At 38.9% G+C, this 18,721-nt stretch overlaps 1 protein-coding gene across 3 annotated transcripts in view; it reads right to left on the reverse strand.

The window, feature by feature from the left end:
* Positions 1-18,435, reverse strand: part of LOC135698558 (uncharacterized) — a 95,252-nt gene extending 76,817 nt beyond the window's left edge. The window contains exon 1 of one of the 3 annotated variants that reach the window (XM_065218591.1): positions 18,287-18,435. The gene's annotated coding sequence lies outside the window, so the exon portion shown is untranslated. Of the gene's footprint in view, positions 1-9,841; positions 9,932-18,234 lie in introns of those variants that run through there. The other 2 variants (XM_065218590.1, XM_065218592.1) reach the window with 2 other exon arrangements.
* Positions 18,436-18,721: the final 286 nt, after the last annotated feature.

Genomic DNA, 18,721 nt, shown 5'->3' on the forward strand with positions numbered 1-18,721 from the left:
TATTTTCCATCAATTTGTCACAGACTTACCGAAATACTGTAAATAAAAATAAATACCGAACAATCTGTAATGTTTTTTACTGAATTATCTGTAACACATGGAAATTTACCATAAATCGGTAATTTCTCACCGAACTTCTGTAAGAACCTTGTGCAGCCATCTTGTCAAATCTGGAAAGCAACAAAAATCACAAGTGCTTGACGCGCCTAAAAGTATCTGAAAAAGTGCGAAAATGGACAATTTCATGGACAAATTGCATGGACAGGACGAAAGGATAGTCAGTATCTTCCGTAAGTAATATAAAACACTTATTTAATTATGAACTTTTGTTCTAGCCTTCGATAATCTGTTTTTTTTGCCATGCCCAAGTTCCCGGCTACGTTGCTGGCTTGCACCGCCATGTAAACAGCCATATAAAAAATAATGATTTCCGCTCGTGTGTTACGTTTTTTGATTGTACATTTCCACAATGCAATTCACGATTTGCCAAATTTTACACTCTCAAAAGGCACATAATTGAGAAACATCCCTTGCATAATGTTATGAACAGAACACTTGAACATGACTTACGGCATACATTAAACACTGACGAATATCAGGAACAGCAGGAACATGAGCAGAATTTGAGTTCCAGTCCAGCACAAGTAATGCAACTGGAAGAGATTCGAAGGATTATTAATCTTAACGTTTGTCGATTAACAAGCGATGTTAGTCTGCCACAATCCAAAGTCAGAGAAATAATCAAGTTTTGTGATTCAACTATTCAGCATGTTACTGATTACTTGGAGAAACAAGTCTTTAAGTTTCTGGAACTTCATACCATTACGCTTCCTGATAGCGAGCTCATAAGGTTGCGAAACACTTTTCATCTGAACGATATGTTTTCCCAAATCGACTCGTTTACGAAGCAAAACAAATTTTTAGATAAAATGACCGTGCAAACCCCTGCTCCCCGAGACATTCTGTTGAGCCGTCGACAAGATGTCCGTCACATAAATTCGCTCCCTAAGAAGGTTTTGGTTAACGAAACAGCGTCGTACATAAGCATTGTAGATACGCTTAAATTATTATTCAGAGATCCCAGTGCAAGACAGCTTTTGGAAGAGCCAGAATCAGTAGACACTCCTTGTGTTATAGAGTTTAGCTCGTTCAAAACGGGAGAATTGTTCAAAAACAATGAGTATTTCAAAGAAAATCCAAACTGCATTCGTTTGAGCTTATATCAGGATGATGTTGAGCTGTGTAATGCATTAAGCTCAAGGGCTGGAGTTAATAAAATTTGCAACTTCAGCTTTAAAATACAGAATATACCAGAAAAGTGGAACAGCTCACCCCGAACAGTGTTTCCATTACTTTTTTGCACCTCCATTGATGCTAAAAAGCATGGATACAAAAAAGTACTCCAACCCTTGATCGATGATTTGAAAAGACTGGAAGGAGGTGTTACAGTGTTCTACGGAAATCAACAATTTGTGATAAAAGCAGTGGTCACCATGTTTTGTGGTGACACATTAGCGGTACACGACGTGTTTGGGCTGTTAGGGCCAAGTGCCAAGTATTTCTGCCGTATTTGCCAGATATCCAGGGCCGAGTTTCATAACAATCCTTCAGGTGAATTCCCCCTTCGAAACAGGCAATGGTATGACAACCAACTTAAAGCAGTCCAAAATGGAGAGGTTTCCTCGAAAGATTGCGGATTGAAGCCTATTGGTTGTGTCCTCAACGAACTTCAAAACTTTCACACATCTGCAAACTATAACCTTGATGGTATGCATGATCTAGCAGAAGGAGTGGTCCCATTGTCAATCCAGTTAGTACTCTCCAATTATTCCAAGCAAAAGGATCTGAAAATTAATGCAACCTATATAAACAATCGTATAAACACATTTGCCTATGGATACACTGATCGCCATAACAAGCCATCAGCAAACTTTACGGAGGAAATGCTGTCCCATCCCAATTTACACAGAATAAAGCAAACATCGGCACAAACTTTATTACTTCTGAGGAGTTTTCCATTTCTCTTTGGTCACAAAATCCCATCTGATTGCCAATTGATGAATATGATCGGGCACTTAATCAACATTGTGAGAATAATTATGTCTACAGTAGTTTCAGAACACCTGCTACTTCAATTACAGGATCACCTAACTTTTTTCGAACAAACCTTTTATACAACTTTTAACCGTCGCATAAATAAACTTCACCATCTAAAACACTACGCTCTATGCATAACGAAAAGTGGTGCCATGAAGCAGTATAATTGTTTGCAGTTTGAACAAACTAATAAAGTAGGAAAAGATCAATCTGCAACGTGTAAAAACTTCAAAAACATTTGCCACAGCCTAGCCAAACGGCAATGTGTTAGAATGGTCATCAACATACTGGATAACCCTCTATGCGACAAGCTTACTTTTTCGTCTGGAATGCTTCTTAATCGCGAAGAATGTCTGAGCGAAGTTCATTTGGATCCTTCCGTACAACTCATTTTTGTACCCAAAACGGCGCATTTGAATGGAGTAGAATTCAGGATTAATCTAGTAGTATGCGTAAAAAAGCATTTAGATGAGTATTACCCTACTTATGGTATCATCCAAGAAATTTTAATCATCGACAACAAACTTCAGCTTCTGTTGCGGTTGTGCAAAACAAAATGTTACAAGGATTTTTACGAAGCATATGAAGTAGAAGTAACAGATGCTTATGAGTTGTTTTCTTCGGAAGAATATTTTACGCACGCAACATTCGCCTTTTGGTCGCCATTCAAATGTTCCAATAAGTACATCTCAAGACGATTTTACAATCAGGATTATTAGAAGTAGGCCATTTCTGCTATAACTTTTAATATACATCTAGTATCTTATAACCGCTTATCTATTTCAGAAAGAGAAGAAATTGACGACTTGGATACCTTCCTACAACTTGATGACAATGACTTTACAAGACTGAAGCTAACTACTAAAATGATTAAAATTATTCAACGTGTGCAACGGGAGTACGATCAAGCAGGTGCGCAGGTTGAAGACGATCCACTCGGACTACACCCTGGTACAGGAGTCAATTCAACTATCCAAGTAATTCACCAAACAATACAGCATACAACTACCTCCGCGTCCTGTTCTACAACTACTCAACTGTCATCTTCTGCAACTGATCCGAACGACAATCCATACCAAGAAATTAACTTGGATGAGGTAAGCTTGATTATTCATACCTTATTGTAATTGAAAATTAACTGAATAATTAATCTTTTTAGATCATCAATATCGACCGTGTGTTTGAGAAAACTGAGGAAGGCATTGCAGTCATGGAAGCACTGAAAGAGACAACAAAACCAAATGAGACAATCATCAGAAAAGTTGGTAATATACTATGTGACTGCCTGAAGTCACTGTACGGCTGGTAAGCATTATAACGTCTATGGGCCCTATTATGTAAGCCAAGTCGAGCGTCATTTTTGTCACTAATCTATCTTGGTAACCGTTTTGTAATATCAAAGTAGACCAGTGACCAAAAGTGACGGTCGTCTTGACTTACATACACAACCCACCATAAGTATCGAATCACTTCAAAAGCAGTTGAATATTGCAGCACCTTGAAATGTTTGGACTCATCTAATATATATTAAGTGATGCAGAATAATTCCAACTTTTTTGAGATGCTGCAATATTCACTTTGAGTGTTGAAATACTTTTCGAAGCGATTCCATACTTATGGTGGTAAGTATAATAGGGTCATATCTAAAAGAAAACTAAGGTTAGCACTTAATCATGAATACATCCCGATCAACATACAATTACTTCTGACACAACAACTTGCAACAGTTGAAAAAACAAACTAAGGCGTACTAGTTCTGGAAATTACACCAGCTTTGACGGTATACACACATTGTGATACAAGAACATTTAAATCTTCTACGCTGTAATTGGTTCACGCCATAGCTGATGCCCTAATTTTGTCAGATTACGTTGAATGCAACACTTGAATAAAGTACAATCCATACTGCTATACTGTTACTTATAATAACATGAACTGTAATTCTCATTTCAGCCGCCCGTGCAACTTTTATAAAAACCAGATTGCAGTTTCACTTGTCCAATCATACCCGATTACGGCTGCTGAGTCAACTGAAACGCCACAGGTGAGGGATTGAAGTCTGATATTGTATGGTTTCACTTATCGCAGATCAATTGTAGGCATTGTGGTTCCACCCACATGCTAGGGGAACCAATCGGCATGCAGGACGCATTCATTATAGAATGGAGTACCTCTCCCGAAAATCTGAAGAACGCGTAACCAAGCGCCGACGAATCGCAGACCAGGGAGAAGATGTCCAGCTCATTTCTCCAGCAGCACCTGAAGATATCGATAAAGCTGTTAGTTATTTCAAAATACATATTGTAAGGCTATGTTTATTAATATTTTTAATTATGATTCCAGGAAAGCGAGTTGAAATTCATTATTCCAAACTCTCAGATGAAATCCAGAGTGATCGAGTTATGGAATGCAACGTTCAAGATGCGACATCAATACCGTATCGAAAACCAGTTCATCGGGTATGCGGCAGATTTTCCGGTTATAACCGCCTACAATGGAGAATTGGTAAATATTCGGAAAGCTTTACTATAATTTATTAGCATTTTATATTGATGAATAATTTTGATGTTTTTTTTTCGTTGTACAGCTAACCATGGATTTTAAGATTATTCATCAGAAAGCAGCAGCGTTTCTGGACAAATGGGATATTTTGGAACCAAAGATACTTGTTCGTTATCACAACCTTTTCAAGGAATTGAAAAACGGTATGCAAATTGTTTGTTTATCTTGATAAATGTCGTAATTTGTTTTCTATGACTACTAGATTTTGTGCGAGCTCTTGCAATTGTTCGATGCAAGAATCCGTCACGTGGCTCAAAACGTATTAAAGAAAACGCGCCAACCAGCAGAAATCCTCTGCATGGAATTATTGAGTGGATCGATGTGAGTATTGAATATTGTGAAAACTAAGAAAAAACTAAGAATAAACATGATCCATGATATTTTTGCAGGTCGATGATGATTTCCCAACGGACAACAAAACAACGCCCGTACTGTTCGTTCGCGGTGTGGAATTCGATGACTCAATCGATTGTGCTGTTGTGTGGAACAATATTGTCATCCCAATTCAAAAGAGTATCAAAAGCTCTTTTGATGTATTCGTGCAGTCGTTCTATGTTTTCAACACTGCTGCTTCTCTCAGCGACAAGCAGTTTTTTTTGTTTATCGCAGGGGCTGCAATGGGTGTTGAACAGTTGAGCACAACGGGTACTAAGTTTTTGCACAGTGTTCAATAGTTTGATTGGAATAGGTTTGTATTCGTCAAAGAGAAAAGTAAAATATATGCACAAAAACTAAAAAAATTAGTAAATCGAATTTTACATGATTATTCCGAAAAAATATCTGAATTAAGTAGCTTCTAATAAGAATAAAATAATTAAAAGCACGGTTTTAACAGATTATTAAAAAAAACACAGAAAAATTCGGTAAAACGAGAATTCATTCTTCCAAAATTTTACCGAAGAATTTGTAAAAAAAATTACCAAACGGTTCGGTAATTGCAACAAAACAACTACAGATTTTTCGGTAATCTAAAAAATCACCGAACACATTACCGAACGTTCAGCTGTTGAGATTTCGGTAAAATTTTACAGATTTCTGTAAAAAAATCTAAGTGTGTACAAATTCATACATTGCTATTGGCATCGAAAGCTCTCAATTAATAACTGTGGAAGTGCATTTAGAACACTAAGTTGAGAGCACGCAATAAGCTATTATGCGCTAAGCAGTGATGGAATTCTCACCAAAATATCATTTTCGCTTGCGATACGTTTTCTCTTGGGAACTTTCCCTCACTAGTTTCACACTCCAATATTTCCTGAGCGAACTTTCTGGGATGAGAGAATGAGATATCGCGAACTTTTTTAACTCGAATCACCAACGTGAGGATACGAAAAATATCAGATCATTTTTTCTCTCTATCTCTTTACACCACATTCGTTCTTGAAAATTGCACTGCACATTTCACAAGGGAAAGATTATAGACAGAAAGCTATCCCGAGTAAATCAATACAATCTCTAAAGACTGATAAGTCTGGTACCTGGCTGTCTACTGGCGCCTGTTGTTTAAAGTAGCCGTTATCAGGATGATGTGAACAGTTTTGTGCAACTGATTGATTGGTGCATTGGTTTCTGGCAAAAAAAATGAATGAATCAGCACAAGTGTCAACGCGACATTAACGAGGAACGGGGAGGGTAGTGTAAGATTTTGTGACTAGCAATTTTTATATTAAAACCGTTCCTCAGGATAGGGGGTTGCGGAAGGAGGAGCGCCTAATGTATCCTAATTTTCACGAAATACAGTTAATGCATGGCTCCTCTCATCACTAGTGTTCGTAATATCGTTCCTGTAAGCTCTTATGCAATAATTATATGCAGGGGGATGGTTGGGAATATAGGTGGTGGTGAACTTTTTCACTGTGCTATTACCAGTGCTGTAAATTCTCAAAATCATTTGAACATTTTTGATGAAAATGAGAAAAGTAGCTATTCGCTATCAAAGGGGACCTCCTCTGAATGGATGATATCAGTTGCTTAGTCATTTGCATGGATCATTCTCATTTGAGAAACGCTATATATCATTCGATTGAGTGTAACCTACACACAAACGGAGCTCTGGTCGACATTCCGGCGAAAAAGCTAAGCCAACCCGACACCAACCTGACCTGCATTAACTATCAAACCCCAACCCGATGTTGACCCGACATTGACCCGACATAAACCCAAAATTGACCCGACATTAACACGACATTGGGTCGACATCGACCTTAAATTAGCCTTACATTGATCCGACATCGGGTTGACTTGTCTGTTCGGGACCATTTTCCAAGATTTCTTCCTTACTCCACTGTCGTATATCAAATGATACTGAGTGACTCAATTGACAGTGACAATGAGCTTCGAATGAGAAAGGGGCTCTTCAAATTATGGTCATGTGAGAATTCGTTTACACAGAATTGATTGAATGGTTGTAGTGGTTCATCTTCAATCGAATGATATGAAAATTTACAGCACTGGCTATTACTATCCTCTCCCATGACTGGGAATCCTGTAAAACAATGTAAAACTAGAAAGGGTCTAGACCCTCCCTATGTAAAACCATAAGGTATGCGGGACTGCTGCACTGCTGAACTTCAAAACGCTTTATTTGCTGACCAAGGATCTGACAAAAACATCTTTTTAGTGTGCAATTTAGGATGATGAAAAATTTAAACAGGTTATTCAATGTCCATTAAAACTGTAAAAAATATAGGCAGAAAAAAAAGAAAACAAAAAATTATTACCAGTTGGCTGGAAATGAACACAAAATTAATCAAAGTACCATGTACCTTGAGCTTTTGATATAGTGACAGATTGAGAACGATCTAAATTTTCCATCCACAAGTATTGCAAGACTTGAAATTAACAGACAATCTCAAAATACTTTCAACTTGCGAAGTGATAGATTCCCAAGTGAATACACCTGCGGAATAAAAATGATCAAGTAGACTATTTTTTTAGAATCGATGTTTAATAGATTTTTTTTTGCAGTTTGAGATCCATGAAAAAAGGTACAGTAGCTTTATGGCACCAGTGACCAGCAAATTTAATATTTTCATGTGGTTGTGTGGAAATTCAAGCTACCGGGCGAGCTACTGGGTTACATTGCTGTCCTCTACCTAATGCAGTCGAGTGATCAAATCAGAAAGTTAGCAGATTAGAAATCAATTAATAACTAATTTCCTCAACGTTAAATTAAAAAGTGGTCTTTAGAAAAAAATGTAGCTGAGAAAATTTCCTATGAGTACACAAGGCAAATTTATTGGTAGATCATTATGGCGAAATTTAAAGACGAGGTGAACAAAATAATCACTTTTCCCATAGTAATACCTTTATAAATTTTAGATGGCCATTGCAGAATGAGATCACAACCCAATAAGCTCAAATTTTGGGAGAATTATCTGGACCTGATTAAAAATCGATTGAAATTAGTGAAGCAAAGCCGATATTTTGAACCACCCTAATAAGCATGTTCTCAATGCAGTAAGACTAATCAACAGAATGCTTGCTAGCTAACACTAAACATTTCTAAGCGCCAATCTCAGTGGTCTAACTGTACTTCGCACTAATAGCATAGTTCTTCTTGTCGAAGAGTACAGCCACAAATGATGATTTGGTCAGCAAAGATTAGACTCTTGGTGAATAGTTACAAGTATCTACTATTAGCTGGTTGCATTGAGAACTAAAACTATAAATAAATCCGGAAAACTTTGAGATTAGGGCGTAATTTCTTTTGTAAACACACACTTAATTCGCCGATTTCTCGTGAATTAAAGTTCAATCTAAAAAACTAACAACACAGACAGGTAGAGGAATGATTCATTTGGTATAGTATAGTTCGCTAGATTGTGCTTTGATTCGTGAGAAATCGCTGAATGACGTGTTTGTTTACAAAAGCAATTACGCCTAAATCTCAAAGTTCTCTGGAAATGGTATTTAATGTGAAGGATGCGAAAAATATCGGAGAACGAGAAGAAAACAAACAGACACTCTCGCGTGATCATCGCCTACCTTTACTCGCTGGAAAAAAAAAGAACAAAGCTGAGGGGATATTTGGTTGGTTCGAATCACGAGTACGTGTGAAATGATGTGAGATGGAGAGACGAAAGATCTTTCGCGATACGAAATGAAAATTTCTCTCGCTCTACGCTTTCATGAACTTTTTATCATCTCTCGTTCGCGAACTTTTTGTGAGAAGTTCCTTTGGGATTTATCTCTGCAATGAGCTGTGATAGAACTTTTTTTGAAAATGATTTTTCCAACACTGGCGCTAAGCAATAAGCTTGAAATGCGAATAAGAAGAAGAAGAATATGTCTGTAGTCTAAACAAGGAATAAGTTGATTCTTAAATATTGCACTTAAATGAAAACGTACATTTTTTAAATAAAATTTTGTCACAAAGTAGCTTTAAATTAACTTAGCTGCAACTTTGCCTTTAGTTTTGAAATAAGAATCTTAATTAATTTAAGATAAGCCTTTTTTTATCGAATTAATTCGCTACCTTTAAGTTTTTGCTACTTCAAAGAACATTTATTTAAGTATAGACATTAAGTTCCAGTTGGGCCACAACAGCCAATGAAGAACTACCATACACTGCTGTGCTAAGAAATAATCAAATCGAAGACGATAAAATATTTATTCTGCAAAAACCAAATTCAACATCAACTGCATATCAGCTCGCACCACCCAGTTCGGTCGCAAACACTTATAACTGTCAACATCGGTTTTCTCTCGGTTCATGCTTGTTGCAAATAAAAAGTATATACAGTAATCCCTTCATTTATGCGGTGGGTGGTACCGTTCACCCACCGCTATTTCGCGGCTGTCCTTCAACCAATTGAGCTGATTTTCTGTAGATAACTAGTTTAAATAATCACATACAAAAAATAAGCGTATTTGGTTGAAGAACACCCGATAAACAGCGGTGGGTGGACGGTATCACCCACCGCATCAATGGAGGGATTACTGCAGATAGATATGTCGGTATCACCATCCGCGAGCACTCTACACCGCAGCAGCACTTCGAGTGGAGAGAAAATCCAATTTTCACGGTCTCCGATGCGATCGTTGCTCGTAAAGTTGTTGCGACCAAAGAATTATAAATAACCCCAAGTAATATTGGCGAAAAAGCATACATCACACTCGCACCAAAACATGCTCGGAGAAAAGGAAAAGAATGAAATCACGTTCAGCTCGCGGTATATACCTAGTGTAGAGGCGCGTTATTCGCTTTGTTGCACTCTATCCTATCGGTTTTCATACAACTGAAGCACAACTTTCAACACTGTCCTACCGAAGTGCGATTCACGGTACGGTACACTGATCGAGCTCATCCAAACTGTCTCCCGATCCGGTCAAGGACTTTATCTGGTCAGGCTCGAACTGGACTGCGTCTAAGCAGCGTCGCCCAAGGACGTCCTTGTAGTTCAATTTGCATGCCACAGAGAGGACTTAATTGCACGCGAATAAAAAAAATACTGACATGGTTCACCATCACTCAATACAATTGCTTGAAATGAGCGCTCAGTGATATCGGTCATGCAGGTAACAAGAAGGAAATCCACTGATAAAAGTATTTTTTTTTTGTAATCCATCACAAGCCACACCATTGCAATTGGGTATTGGTAGTCCACCCCATACACAGCTCACGGGAGTCGTATTCCCGTGCTTGGCCCTCTCGACCTCATCTCCATATTCACCGATGGATGGAAAACTTTCTCTCAGCATTGGATTTCCCGCATACATCACCAACACACGAGCACGTGCTCGCGAACGAAAACAATCCCCTGCATAGTGGGAATTTCTGTGGAAAATAAATGTCTTGTTCAAGTTTGAACAACCCAGTAACGGTGGTAGATCACCTTTTCGTGGTACGTTACTTGTAAACAGGGATGGGTCGCTCTTTTGGGACTTTTTCGTTACTTTTTAATATAGAATGCTTACGTTAAATAAAATTGAATTTTAAATATTTTTTCCCTTGATTTGTTTCAGCCGATCTTGTTTTCCGTGATGAGCACCAATCCTAACGACGCCAGAGAGGCAGCTCCCACATCTGGATCCTACCTATCGACCCATCATCCAAAAAACAATTAGTGCTGATTAAGGGCTGAATAAGCCATTTTCAGTTGAAGAAGCATATTTTTGCCTGAATAATCTTTTATTCAATTTCCAATTTTTATTGGGCAACTCATGAACCGGGGACCAACCGCTTTACTTTCCGAAGGAAGGCGTGATCAGAGATGTTATGCTTAAGAACATCCCGGCGGCGCCGACTGGGATTGAACCCAGGCCTGCTGGGTGAGAGGTAATCACGCTTACCACTATACCACCGGCGCCACTGATTTTTAGTTAACCCATCTTAAAAAAAAAGATAGCTTAGAGCTATTAATCTCCCTATCAAAATTCAAAATATCCGCACCGGAAAGCCACACTCTGTGTTTTCACTGAAGGTACACTGTGTAGCTTCAGTGAAAACATAGAGTGTGACTCTACGGTGCGAATATTTCGAATTTTGATAGGGAGATTAATAGCTCAAAACTATCTAGTTTAAGATGGGTTGACTGAAAATTCAATTGAATTTAGCGTAAGTATTCTATATTAAAAAGTAATGAAAAGTCTCAAAAGAGCGAACCATCACTGCTGGTAAAAGATGTACCATCGAAACCTAGTTCTCACAACTTCCTCGACCTATTGAACTGTCAAAGGTATTGCTATAAAATACAAGATATACTGGAAGAAATGATCATAAACACGCAGTGATTTTTAAATTGTCATGGGATACGTGGATGTTAATGATCAGTAATGAGAAATTGTAATATTTGTTGCTAAGCTAATTTGACAAAATCACTGATCTCATTTTTTACTACATCCGCTAATTTACTTTTTCGCTAAAAGTCATTTGAAGTTGATGCAGAAGTGCTCTGTGAAGTGCAGAAGTGAAGAGAATCTTTGGAAAACTGTGATGCGAATTCCACTGTTTTTCTCTTGATCTGTCTCTTATACACATACTCTAGGTAAGACTACCCTAGCAGCACACATGTCACTGAACAATTGTGGTTACTTGTGTGCAACTTATTCCAGTCACAATCAAGTTGCAGCAGCTTATTTCGATCGAAGTGTGCTGCTTGGGTAGGGTCCTGAGGCATGGTCAATATCGGTGTTTGATTGCTTTCTCACCCCAATGGGTCTGGGTTCAATTCCAGCCGAGGTCGGTGGGATTTTTCTGAGGCATAAAAATCTCTGGTCACGTCTTCCTTAGGAAGGGAAGTAAAGCCGTTGGTCCCGGCTCATGTGTGTGTTTGAATGTGTGCGATAACCTACGCAGGTGTGGAAGCTGCTTTCCTGCACAATCGATTGCCGTCAATGGATGGCAATCGATGTCCGTCAGTGATTGGCACTAGATTGCGGAACAGAGACCGACGTTAAATAAAGGAATGAAAAACTACAAGGGACAGCCCTATGGGGTTGTACGCAATGGTGACGTAGAACTACGTGGTCTTATATAATAAATCTTATTTGCTAACTGCAGCAGGAGCTTGTGTTTTGTGTAGGAATAGGAATTTGAGTGGGGTTCTCTCTGTTTATACTCTTTAGTATGACACGCTTGACATAGATGGCCCACAGCGACTCACGAAGAGCTACTGATCCCGATCAATAGTGGCGCGGCTTCTTCCTCCTTCTATGGATGCTCATGCGAGTTGCAGCTCGCTGCTTGCATGCAGCCTTTCGTTGTGTACTGGAGAACAATGTTCAACGCCACGCGCCGAAAGCACTGCTGCTGCTGCAGCTGATACCGACGACCGGATACCACAGCACACGGTGATTGAAACTGAATCAGATCAGCGGTTGAGGCCAGCCTTGGTAGCTAGCTGCTTGCGGGGAGCATTTCGTTGTGTACTGGAGAACACCACCACTCACCACGCGGTGATTGAATAAACACCGTTTGGTGAGACCGGATGGAATTCAACCTTGAAATCTGTGTTAGGGAAATCGTTTTTTGCAGGCAATCGATGATAATTTTAACTATAAAAGCAACAGTTGCACATTCGTGTAATTTTCAATAGTGACATTTTGAAAAATGAGAAAGTCTTAGATTTAACAGATGCGTAGAAATATATCTGATCTATTGGTGATAGAATTATTAAAATTGGTCCAGGGTAGCTGAGTTATTAACGTTCAAAATCTTCCATAATTTTATTACATGTTCCATTTTTGGTTTTCACAAAGTGTACCCCCATATAGAAATCAAAGACGTAGTCCTACGTAAAAAAAATATCGGTGTTAAAGCAACAATCAATACGAAACTATCGATTTTAATTGGCTCACTACTTGACTAGCCTATTGGTCCCAAGCAAATCGATTAACGTACCCAATTCTAGTCAAAATTCTAGTACTACACAATGTTTGTTTTGATTCGCTATGAAAGTTTGACAGATAAAATGAGGGGTTAGTGGATTTTCCTATGTTTTGAGGGATGAATCGATTAGCTTGGGACCGAAGATAGTACCAGAGCTGAGCCAAAAAGTTGAGCACGTTTCTTTGGGACCTACTAGTCTTAGAGTTACCTCTATGGTTAAAGGGTGGCGATTTTTTAATCGTGCATTTTAAAAACTTGAACACCCCTCATTTTGTAGGTCTGTGCGTACGGAATGTTGTCACTATTTTGTTTATGTCATTTTCCGTTCAGTTGTCAAAATGACGTCAAAGAAAGAGGAACAGCGTATCCAAATTTTGCTCGCGCATAAGCGAAATTCACTCAAGCGTCAGAAATTTGATTGCGTTATAATTAACGATGAAATATACGTCAAGACAGATTTCAAGCAGATCCCTGGCCAAGAGTTTACACGGCTACCGAAAAAAGAAAAGTTCAAGATAAATTTAAGCTGAAAAAGTTGTCAATGTTCCCGAAAAAATACTTGGTTTGACAGGTGATTTGCACCTGTGGGCTGAAAAGCAAAATTCTCGTCACAACTGGCATTGTCAACCAAGCTAGTTATGAAAAGAAATGTTTACAAAAATGATTGCTGCCTTTTTTTTAATAAACATAGTTGTTCCGTGCTGTTTTGGCTAGACCTCGCATCCTATCACTACGGGAAAATGGCTCAGGAACGGTATACTGCCAACAACGTGCAAGTCGTACCCAAGGACAAAAACCCTCTAAACTCGCCGGAGCTCCGCCCAATTGAAAAAAAAATGGGTTATCGTTAAGCGGAACCTCAAAAAAAAACTCAGAAAATAGTTTGAAATGAGAAACAGTCCAAAAGCAAATTGACGTTCAGCATCAAATAAGCAACCTTATACAACAACGGTACAAAATCTGATAGAAGGTGTAACACGTAAAGCGCGACAGTTCGCATTTGGAAAATCGGAAGCCTAATAAAATAATTTTCCAGTATTTTGTAGTCATTGAACTTCAAAAAGAAATAATGTTTGATCATTTATACAATAACATAATCACCCAAGTAACCATAGGCATTTTATTTCGGCTTTTTGGCTATATCCAGCTTTCCATGCTGGGTAATGGCGGCCTGTTTGTATGAATAAATGTATCCTTCACTGTGCTTTTTTACACTAACTGGAGGTTTGGATTTTGACCCCTCCCTTTTCCCTCTCCCAAGAACAGAAAAAAATGGAACAACAAACGCCCTCCACTTAGCGTCAAAAAGCACAGTTATTCATACAAACAGGCCGCCATTACCGAGCATGGAAATCTGGATACGAGCCTTATCAGAACTTACAAACACTGTTTTAGCCGTTGTTCAGCTGTATATAGCCAAAAAGGCAAAATAACGTGCCTATGGTTACTTGGGCAGTGTGCACTTAATCATGATTGACCAATTTTTGACCTTCCACTTCTTATTTCTAGATTTTGCACAAACTCTTCGAAGGGTATAAATAGCGGGACCTTTCAATTACAATCGGTTCCATGCGAGGAAACAAGGATGACAACTGTATCAAAACCAAATACTTCATCATTTATCAATAGTGATGGAGTAAGACGATATGCACTAAACTAAGGACACGGGATATACTACAGTAGATCAAATTACTGGTCGCAGGGGTTTTATTTCCTGAACAGAGGGAAGAAGACAGAGGGAAGAATGAACATGAAGCTTTAGTACGATAATTTATTAGTTAGAGAAAATTCTGTAGAGGATAGGTAGATTGAGATCCGCTAGAATACGGCAGTGTGAAATTTGAATTGAAGTTTGATTTAAGCGCAGGGCCATTAATGCGACAGTACTAGTTAAACGCACACTCCTTTACCTATAGTTCATACCTTAATGGATGAGGGGACTTGAGGTATTTCCTTAAATCCACAGGCAAAAGAGTGCGCGTTTGACTTGATCATATACTGTCTGCGGAGGAAGCCACGTCATCCATTAATGTATGAGCTAGGTAAATGAGTGTGCATTTGACTACACTATACCAAACCACCGTTCTCTGTTTGAATGAAACCGAATGACCGAATGATAGCTGCAACCGGATGACGGTTGTTTTGAAATCAGATGATTTTCCTCTCGAATACAGGATGAACATTCAAGCTGAACATTGCATTAGGTCCTACATACTTAGATTTTTTTGCCGAGATTGGCACCACCAATGGCTCATCAATGGCTCGGCATTTATTTTTACTGATATCTCAGCAAAATTTATGTTTGTTAGCCGAGATCTCGGCAAAATTCCCATTTGTTAACTGAATCTCGGCAAATTTTGCACTGAGCTCCAGCAAAATAGATTGCCGAGCTGCTCGGTGGTGCCCATCTCGTCAAAAAATCTAAGTGTGTCAGTAACATTGATCGATTCTCTTCGTCGACTTTCTTTTTCGTTAATAACATGACCATATAGCCGTTTCTTGGTGGATTTGTCGTATTAAATGCTGGATGAAAGCTGCTTTTATCGTTTTGTGTGCTGAAAATGTCTTAAGATGGCCGTGGGGTTACAAAGAGAAAGTCGACGAAGAGAATCTGTCAATGTTACTTAGGACCTTATGCAATGTTCAGCTTGCATTGTTATGAAAAGGGATAGGGCCTTCAGTTGGAATGCGTAATGCTTTCTGCAGAATGATAGTCATCTTAAATTGAAATTCATTTGGTAATGGCTCAACCCCTTAAGGCATATCATTCAAATCGATGATGTAAATAATTCTATCGAACGTTATTTGCTGCTCTGAGTAGACAAACGAGATGGAAGCATAGCCATCGCTATCAGAGGTGGTAAATTGGCTATTCCGTGGTGGAGGAAGTTTCCTCTACCCACAAGTAATTTTTGTATCCATGATGAATGGCCGTTCATGGCTATTCAACAATGTAAACAATCAAATTAATAATCTAATCTAAAGCATTTTCAAGTCGTCCTATCCTTAAATTGTTGTCCTCTGAGCCCTATATGTTTTACAGCCAATTCAAATAAATATCATCCTTTATTTGGAGGACAGTCATGTGGATGCTCATCAGAAGATTTTTTTTTTCAATCTTTATTTTGGAGATTTTTAGCCATAGGCTAGTTCATCTCTCACATCAGAAGATGACTAATTCAACCATAAGGAAATCATCCAAAATTCGACAGCATATTGTTAAAGGGCTCGAGCAATACAATAATCAGTCGAAGTATTGCGGATGTTTTCGTTCAGTGTAGTACTGTCGCATTAATTGGCAAATCAAAGTTGGCCCGTGGAGGATAGAAGAACTATGAAAGTGATGATGATTTAAATATTGCAGGGTGAGGTATTGCGCGTCTTTTAATAAATTAGAGTATGGCGGACTCCATAACGTGCAGGTGAAGATAGCCGCGAGATAGACGCCACTTCAAATGCTTATGAAAAAATACCCGCGCAAAATAAACAACTATGTTTCTTCTACTGTCACTCAGATGGCTCTAGTGTGCTCACTTTTCACCACTGGAGTCACTCAAAAGTAACAGTATGCTAACTGTCAAATTCATATGGTTTTAACAAGAGTTGGTGAATCTGTAATATAAAGTAACCGAAAAATTTGCTGCACTGTAATTTGTGATGGCAGTTAATTAGCCATCAATATTGGATTTATCATGCAACGGGCAATATACTAGTGCAATCTTAAAATGCATTTTATGCAAATTATTTTAATAAAATCTGATTGCTGCGTTAGTAGAAAACTTAAGAGCTACTCAAAGGACATATAATAAACAAAAATTTATTTCTTTTCAGATTTTCTGTTGCATACATAGCTTTAAGATTTTTTCAGCAATCAGATTAAAAAAAAATGCTTTGATTTTCCAATGGCCCTTCGCTTAATTTCTACTTCTATTCAATTTTCACACTGCTGTACTCTAGCGTAACTATCAACTTATCCTCTTCAGAACTTTCCCTACCTAAAAAACTATCGCACTAAAGCTTCATGTTGATATTAGTACCAACCGGTGGAAGCTAACGATTTTAAATTGGCTCACTACTTGACTAGCCTATTGGTCCGAAGCAAACGATTAACGTACCCCATTCTAGTCGAAATTTTAGTACTACACTATGTTTTTTTGGATTCGTTATGAAATTTTGACCGATAAAATGAGGGGTTCGTGGATTTTCCTATGTTTCGAGGGGTGCATCGATTAGCTTGGGACCGAAGAGAATACCAGAGCTGAGCCAAAAAGTTAAGCCCATTTTTTCTGGACCTTCTAGTCTTAAAGTTACCTCTATGTTAGTACCGTGGACCCCCTGGTAATCTGACCGTTCTTAATCTGAACACTTTTTAGTTTGAACCCCGATTAATTTTATGCTATCCCTCTTACAAAAGAATCCGCTGGGTCGCGACCCATAGATTTAGAAACGCTGCCCTAAGCTATCATTTGGTGGGTGAGCCCATGATTTCATGTCAAAAAGCTATACTGCCCAACTAACAATTTTAGCTGCAGATTAGCTTATACAGCCAAAAATTGGCTTATACAGCTAATATTTGCCTGTATAAGCTATTCTGCAGCTAAAATTGTTTGTTGGGTGGGACACCCTATCGTACATCCTATGTGATAAACGAATAAGAAAATGAATAAGAAAATTATCGCATAAATTGTCCCATTGTGCACCGACACAAAGCCACACGTGGAAAACGTGCTGCTGCTGCCGCCGCCACTAAACACAAACATGAACAACACGAGGCGGGAGCGAGACTTCAAATCCCGCGACGAGTGGAGAGCGCCAAGAGAGCTCCTATCTCTGATGACGCGGCTGCATGTGTGAGTTTTTTGGGGACACTGGTATTCGCGGTCCAACTTGCGTCCCCCGTTCCATTTTTCCTTCACTCTCGCTGGGATGAAAGATTTTTCCACCATCAATTTTTCATCAATCTGATGCCTAGGCTAGCGACGGCCTCCAATCAAACATATTCCACTAACTGTCACAACCAATCATCACTGGCACAATTCTTCTTTCACCCTGCATTTCCACGGGCAGTTTTCTTCGCGATGAGTGCATTTTCCTACAACACTTCGAATTTTACTAAGGCCAAGATCATGTCAAAATTGTTGCAACGCTATGCCAAGTAGGTTTTCACTTCTTCTGCAATAGGCGTGAAGAACCTTGACACAAGATCGAACGTTCGACCACCAACAGTATTTTCGTTTTCCCACCTAACCACCCAGCAGATTCGGTATCCTCCAAAACCACTAGCAGAAAATTTACTTTTCCAATATTGCACACACTTATTTCCCGATTTAATCTGTGAATTGAATCTTTAAACTGAATAACGCGAAAACGAGACAGCGACGGCGACGACGACGACCGTCTCCGACGTCCACGACAACCAAGACGACTCGACTCGATGATGATGATGAAAGTGTCTCGACGAAAATGAGACTGTGATGCTCTTCCACTGTTGTACCGTACCCGTAAGACAGGCTGTAGCCGTGAGATCGCTCGTCGTGTATGGATAGGACGGTGTGTGATAGCAGCTACAGATCGATGTAGAAATTTTCCAGGTTATCCAGTATCGGACATGCGCATTTCGATGGTGAGCCCTTTTTGCGCTCAGTTCGCACGTATATTTCGTGTGTAACGTATGGATGTTCTATCTATAAACAGCCAGGGTCCTTCATATAGCGACAGTACCTACTGCTG

Source organism: Ochlerotatus camptorhynchus, unplaced genomic scaffold, assembly GCF_037179485.1.
Source record: "Ochlerotatus camptorhynchus isolate MF236.1 unplaced genomic scaffold, CSIRO-AGI_Acam_v1.1 ptg000090l, whole genome shotgun sequence".
NCBI lineage: Eukaryota > Metazoa > Arthropoda > Insecta > Diptera > Culicidae > Ochlerotatus > Ochlerotatus camptorhynchus.